Source organism: Vollenhovia emeryi, unplaced genomic scaffold, assembly GCF_000949405.1.
Source record: "Vollenhovia emeryi isolate VEMERY1.0 unplaced genomic scaffold, V.emery_V1.0 DF939196.1, whole genome shotgun sequence".
Taxonomy (NCBI): domain Eukaryota; kingdom Metazoa; phylum Arthropoda; class Insecta; order Hymenoptera; family Formicidae; genus Vollenhovia; species Vollenhovia emeryi.
Window position 1 is genome coordinate 411,811 of NW_011967170.1, and position 7,599 is coordinate 419,409.

The 7,599-nt window shown below is 41.9% G+C and overlaps 1 protein-coding gene across 1 annotated transcript in view; it reads left to right on the top strand.

The window, feature by feature from the left end:
- The window catches only part of LOC105562066 (collagen alpha-5(IV) chain), a 75,419-nt gene that overhangs the window by 27,962 nt on the left and 39,858 nt on the right, over positions 1–7,599 (top strand). The window lies entirely within an intron of this gene.

Here is a 7,599-nt window from a genome sequence, read left to right on the forward strand (position 1 = left end):
AGAGAGAGAGAGAGAGAGAGAGAGAGAGAGAGAGAGAGAGAGAGAGAGAGGGAGAGGGAGAGAGAGAGAACGGGACAAACGAGAAGGAGGAGCAGTTCGAAACGGTGAGAAAGACGTCGCGATGCGCGTATCTTCCTGCGGACTGCGACGTTATCCGGCCAAACGAGAGGACGCTTAATATTACTACACGATATGCAGATTTCGAGGGAACGTTGGCCCCTGTGCCTCTCTCGCGCGCGATCCTGCTCCGCCGATCCTCGCACCGTTGAGCCGTCAAATCCGAAGAGACGATCCGTCCTCCTTACTCGATACAATCGGTAGAGTGACATTTATTAATGGCACTTATGACATTTATTATGAAGAGGCCAGCGAAACCTCGTAAATTCCTCGCGCAAGAAACGGTTCGGAATAAATTCACGTCATTAACGTAATTATTATGTTGTAAAGTAGACGGTGGAGGTGAAATTAAAGGGAAAATTTGAGAGACGTGAAAACTAAAAAAGAAAACAACGATGTAATATATTTATATATTTTTTTCAATTTTTAATATTTCGATTTGGTTAAATCTCTCATCGTAGGTGCAGCGAGTTCTCCGATTTATAAATTCTGATTCATAATATATCACAAAATGAGAGATTAATTTTATTTATTCACACGAACGGACGTCGTTCGGCGAGCAATGATAATTTGCTTGCAGTAATGGCAAACGGCCACGTAATTAATAGAAAGTTAAAATTTCGGAACAGGACAGCCGTGTTCTGCCGTTCGTGAAACTAGGAACCAGTTCTTTCGATTTACGATACGGAATTACTGACACAATTGTCACTTGAAAAGGACGAAAAACCATGGTCGAAACGCTGTGAGTTTTAACACGAAGACTTGCCAGGCGTGGTCAAGTGACGGAAGTTTTTAATTACTTCTGGCGACTTGTAAGATTTCCTCCGGTCATAAAAAATTTAGGGGTTTCCCTCGCGACTGTGTGGACGCGTTATTTTTCGATTAGCGTCGATTGTAAGTCGCGTATCCCTGACGGGAGCCCGGACGGCGGCTCCAGGCGGGCAATTGAAAATTCTACATGAAAGCATATCGAGTGTCCGAGCATTACCGCGTACGATTAATGTAACGCTCGGCGAGAAAGTTCGGCGTTGTCGATATATCGCGGCCGCGCCACCAAATGAACCGGTCGAATACGAGCCGTGGCGAGGTACAGACGGGTTGCTTAAAGCGACCAGATGGGACGGCCATATCGATTCGTCCCACCGAAGTATTACGCGGTTAAATGTGACCGTAATTTTATGTCCGGGGACCGTTGCGCCACGATTTCATCTCGCGTTTCGTTTTAATTATATCGATCCTCGTGCTTATCTCGCGGGTACACGTCGAGGGACCCGCTCTCGTACACGACAGTCTGGCACCGCATAATAAATCTGCCACGTCTGTCTGGCGATAAGAATTAGCCCCCCTCGCGGGCAAAAGAATTATTTAACGGCCCAATAATTATTCAATAAGTCGTGCCAATTTCCAGCTGTTGACTGTAATATCGCTATCTAGATCGTTGCGGTGCAAGATATTAAAAGAGATATCAAGGCATCATTTCGAGAGCGGATTGTGTGCTCTACATTTTTTTTTCACTCTCTCAGTTACTTATCACGGTGTACTTTTTCAACAGTTTTGATCGCTGTCTTTAGTAAATTGATAACGGAATATCATTGACTGTTGCTTAAACAGATCTTCATTAACACGTTAATATTAAGCATTATGTATGCTTAATATTAACGTGTTAATATTAACTCTCTCTCACTTCCTTCTAGATTTTCCCTCGTGTCAAATCCACTGAATTTATCGTGAATTAAACTGAGCAAAGCGTCCATCCATAAGCACGAAGCTGCATAACCAACACTGAAAAAAATTTCTGGTTGAATATGGACGAATCAGATAATTCCTTTAGGATTTACCAGAATTCCTGTAATCCTACAGAAATTCTGGTAAATCCTAAAGGAATTCTGGTAAATCCTAAAGGAATTATCTGATTCGTCCATATTCAACCAGAAATTTTTTTCAGTGAAGGAAAGAGAAATGGAAAATCTGAGAGTCAGCTTAGTCATGTTCCTTGATGTTTCCTTGATGATAACTTATGTTTCTTTTAATTTATAATGGGGCAAAGATTTGTCCCATCTTCCAAAAATTTGATTGGTTAATTTGATTGGTATGATGCTATCTCGAGTCAAATTCATATTAATAAACTAATCAGGTACGTGTAGGTATTTCCAAAAACTTATAGTCTTTAAGTAAAATTTAAGTAAAAATTATACTCTTAAAGACTATAATTTTTGGAAATCCGTAAAATTTTGTGCATTATATGCTGCCTTTTATAGCCTGCAGTTGTGTGTATTTTTAAATACGAGAAATTGCTTATGTTTATCTCCATCTAGTGTGAAAATGGATACATAACAGAGATACACATATATATTCTGTTATTGTACCAGAGTTACGTGAACTCTCTCTCTCTCCTCTCTCCCTGTCTCTCTCTCTATCTCTCTCAAATACACCTGTTGATTCCGCGCTGAACTCAAACCGATTAGCGAACAGGCCATTTTGCGGCGAAGTTAAGGTTCGAAGCGTGCATTATCGTTATCGTGGCGCTACGTACAATTGCGAGGGCGTCGCGTTGGCGATCCACAACTAATCGAGAATGGCATCGGGACTCACGTACTGGGTAGTCCTGAATAAACGGCTTTATCGTCGCAAGTACTTCCTGGTCGCGGCACGCCGTAAGAATTTACGTGCCATCATTAATCCACTGACATTCCAGAACATACTTAAAAATATTCCAAAGTGTCGTGAAGGCTCCCAAAAAGATACTTAAAAATATTTTAACAGCTACTTCGTTAAATATATATTAATTTGCGTAAATATATTTTATGTAATTCGTATATTTTATTACACTCAACTTTCTTTTCGTGCAATTTTCGTGCGCGTTTTTTCAAGGGTTTTACAAAACTGCCGAGTGAAAAGAAAACATTTCAAATAGCCTCACTTTTTACACGGTTTCTTACAAATAATACGATTTCTTTTTACGCGAAACTTATGCACCCACGGAAAAAATTTCCGGATCCAATGCTATTACGCTTGAATGTATCATAAAATAGGATCGATGTAGCGCCAATCGCCAAAATCTAGAATCGCCTTTTGCCGAATATCGTGGTGCCAACTTTGTGCGTTGTAAGATGGAGGGAAAATTTGTTCTATATACGCAAGAATATATAAACTTACATTTATACGAGTTACTCTTGGTTCAATATAGCAGGTCAATCTTTTTTAATTCGATAGAGGAGAATAAGAATTATTGATTTTCTTTTGATATTGTCTTACTTTTACACTAAACGAGGTTGTGAGAAATAGAAATGCGTCAAGAATATTTTTCGTCTCGGTAACAGAAATCCTTTCTGAGGGTGTATATCGCGTAAAAAGGGAATTGTGTGTTTATTTCTAACATATATATATATATAAATTTTAAATACACATGTTTGCGTTATGTCGATGCACGCGTAGACATATGAGATACTCAGGTGACGTTTTAATACGGCAAGAAATCTAAATTTACAAGTTTATTTGCAGAGAGAGAGAGGAGCCGCTGGAAAAATGTCCGAAAGAGCGATTACCTCGTCACTCCCGGAATAACTTTCGTTAAACGCGCGGATAATCGATCGCCAATGGAATTAACGGTTTACACGGATACGAGATTAAACGTCGATGTAACAGGAGAGCGCGTATCGTAATGGTGTAAATTTGGAATCGGGGTTCACGAACCTCCAGGCCTAAATATTTGGAGCCCATCGGCTCGCGTAAACGTCCGCTGTTCGACGAAAGCGACTAGCTATGCGGGCACGCACTTAACTCTTCCCAACACGTGCACGTTAAACCGAGAGCGAGAGGCTTCGCGCACTTACGCTTCGCGTACTTACACCCGCTGCACCGGTCTTTAGCGCTCGGACGATTACGCCGGGCGGTTTCCTTAAACGAAACCCATGTGGGCCGTGAAAACCATGTGGTTTCGCGCTCCTCTGCGGAACGCGTATATTTGTACGGCGAATGTATAATATTGAACAGACCGTATGTCGAGAGCCCTAGATTTGCTCCGATTTATTAACACTGAGTTGATTACGTTAACAGTGAGGTAACGCGAAATAGTCCGTAAACACCGCGACAAATTTGCAGAAGCGCGTTCCTCCGCGCGACAAACAGATAACGCTCGAAAGAGAGAAAGGCAGCTCCGATACAAGGGTTCGCTTTTTTTCCTGATAAAGAAGAAGAATATATCGGAGGAAACCTTGACCACTCTGACACTAGTCTAATCTACGACTTGACACTAATCTGACCTAACTTAAATGTTACCCCGCGCGACCTCCATTTAACTGTGTCCCGCTATCTAACAAGTTAAACCACCTCCAATTAATCTCGATTTTGCTATAAACAATTTCTTCCAATAACAAGACAGAGCTGCAGACCGAAGTAGGATCTTAATGTAAATTACAAAACAGAACGTGTCTTGCATTGCTCGCTTAAAGAAGCGTCTCTATTTTTCGTCAAGAGGGAATCAATTTTCAAGAAAAATCAACAGGCTCCCGTAATGAAATAAAAAAACGGACACAGAAATGGGCAATGGGAGTCGACACAAGACGTTATGCGTGACACTTAAATGAGATGTACAATAAATGTATAATAAATGAAATAAATAATAATAATTGAATTTGGCGCACGCCGTAATTTAATAGAACAATAAATTATGAGCAAAGAAAAAGTACAGACAACAGGTCTTTGTAAAACGAATCCACACAAAGGATGAATGTTCTCGCCGAAGGATTCGCGAATAAAGAAACTGGCTCCCAGTTATGTCACTAATTATTAGGATCCCGCTCAATTTTATGCGCGAGACGCCTGAATGAGATGTTAAGCATCTACTTCGCAAAGTCAAAGCGTCCTCGTGAGAGAGAGACGTCCTGCCTGGGACCTCGCCGCGGCGCACAAACGACGCACAATTCCCGGCGGATCGCCCTCTCGCGCGCGTAATCGCGGAATTATGTCACGGCGTAGCTGCGAGATTCCTCCTCGTCGGGGCTGGTGCCGGGTTACGTCATGTTGCTGATGCGTGGAAACAGGGATCGAGAGTGCCGCCTGCGTTACATATTTGGTAGGACGTCGTTATGCGCCGAGGTCGCGCGATCGAGCGCACAAGACGCATCTCGCGGGACGCCGTCGTTACGGCAGAAGTTGGCAAAAGTAATGGGGGAGGCGAGACGGGATCTTCGCGAACCGGTTATCGCACGATTGAATTGTCAAACCGACGAGAGGTTTACTAATCGACAATATTCTAATATGTTAAATTATAACTTGTGAAGTCGAGCGATAGAAAAAGGACTCGGAGCCTGAACAAGGTAATCATTTTTATTATAAATGTATACGTAAGTTTCGGTCCTTACTGGACCATCCTCGGTAATGCATTACTGTAACATCATCCACGCACCGGCGGTTCCAACTCCTTCGTTTTAATCAACGTACTGCGCTCACTTGCGCCGTGTTTTATATATCACCGTCCCATGACTGATTATAATTGCTTTGTCCTTTTATTTTCACACCAATGACCGCGTAACTCTCTAAATATTAAATTTGTGAATCCGTCCATGCGTTAAAATCGATGATATTTTTTTGTCCCTCAATTTTATATCAATGACTGCGTAATTCTCCGTAGAGATGTAACTTACGAATCCAGCCATGCACTAAATCGAACTTATCTCTTCTTTATGCTGAGGATGCAATTAAAATTGTTTCATCGGACACTAAAGCCTTGTTCAGGCTCCGAGTCCTTTCTTATTATCTTGATTTCACCATACGAGCCACTGTTATTTATATTGTTATCTCATTTTGTGTGTCGTTTCATTGAGTGGGAAATGCGTTTTCCTTCGTTGATACAAAACAAAACAGAGGAAGAGGAGAAAAAGAAGGCGCGAAATCAACTCGCCCGCGTTCAACCGAGATTGCCAGGAGGAGCCCGCGTTAAAGCGATCCCACGCATTTAAGTTAATTGCATGAATTACGCTGACGGCGCGATATTGATATTACGGGATAATGCGCGCACGTGGACGGCTTCGCCAAGTGGCCGCCGCGAATTCAGACTGTTTGACATTTTCGTGCGCTCTTTCGTCGAAGATAACTTACCTTTTGAGACTTGTAAAAATTCCACTGCTGCCGCCGCGTCGCGCGACAATAAACCGCGTATCTTAATTCCAATCCGAAGACGTACGGTTCGAGCGGTTACTAAAAAAAAAAGGAGCCGGTGTTTGAGATGCTCATGAAAAAAGAAATTTTCTGCGTCAAATAATTTGAGCTACAAAACAGCAGAGCCCTTTTTAGACTATTTTATTACATAATTGCGTAAATTAACGATAGGAAAACGACACATTGAAATAAATTACGAAAGCGTTATGTCAAAATAAATAATATAATTTAATAAATAACAACCGTTTTATCGCAGACGAATAAGCGGGTTACATGGGAAAGTGCACGATCAAAAATGCAAATGTCGCACTGATCTACTTCCCCCAATCCGCTTTATATATATATATATATATAATGTAACGAAATAAATTTAATGAACGTATACTTTCTCCACTTTATGAAAACTTTCGGTTGTCACCGAAAACAAATTGCTCTCATTATTCATGTTCTTATGCAGCAAACAATTACATTCCGAGAGCTCCTCTTCCACAATATTTAAGTAGAACGACACTGTCCTTCGCAGTAACGTAATAGTGACATTGAGATTATACAGCACCGGTTATATCATTGCATAAGTAACAATAGCCTTGAGATAAGACGGAGCTTAGAGCTTAAAAAGTCGCTGGAGTCACATTTGTCACGTCGTAAGCGCTTGTCAACATTCAAAATTCTCCAAATCAAAATGGCGTAACGTTTTTTTCTTTTACTCAAAATTGCACGGGTGCACACCATGAGCTAAAGGATCTCCGTATTACTTCTGAAACTTGGCGTCTCTTTAACATTTTTACACCGGCGCTTCCGTCACTTTCCGTTCGAAGGAAATAACCCTCGGACCACGCCTGGCATTCGCCAATTGCTTCTTCCCCGTCGAGCACGATAATCCCCGAGTCTTACAAAAAGAAATACTCGCCGCCTCCGTCGCGTCGTATTTTGAGACGAACGATAAAGCGTCATAAGCCGCGGAACTAAAATGAGGCATGTGCAGCGAGATAAGCAAGAAAATGGGCAGGAGAAAAGAATAACGAGGAACGGACGGCGTTCCTTGAGTGCCCGCTCGGTCCTGGAGTGCGTCGTTGACACAAGCAGAACTTTCATCTACAAGGCAAATGTGTGGAAGCACAATTCCGTTTTCGTTCTCTTCCACGTTATTCAAATAGAGCGCGGCCTTCGTCACGCAATGGCGTAGTGGAACTGTACACCGATATATTAGTTCGTTAAATGCTTATAACTCACTTATTGAACGATTTCTCAATACACGTAGACACTTTGTGAAATATCGTAAGAACGGGAGCGGCACGCACTTCGCTCGAGTTTTCGCGCATC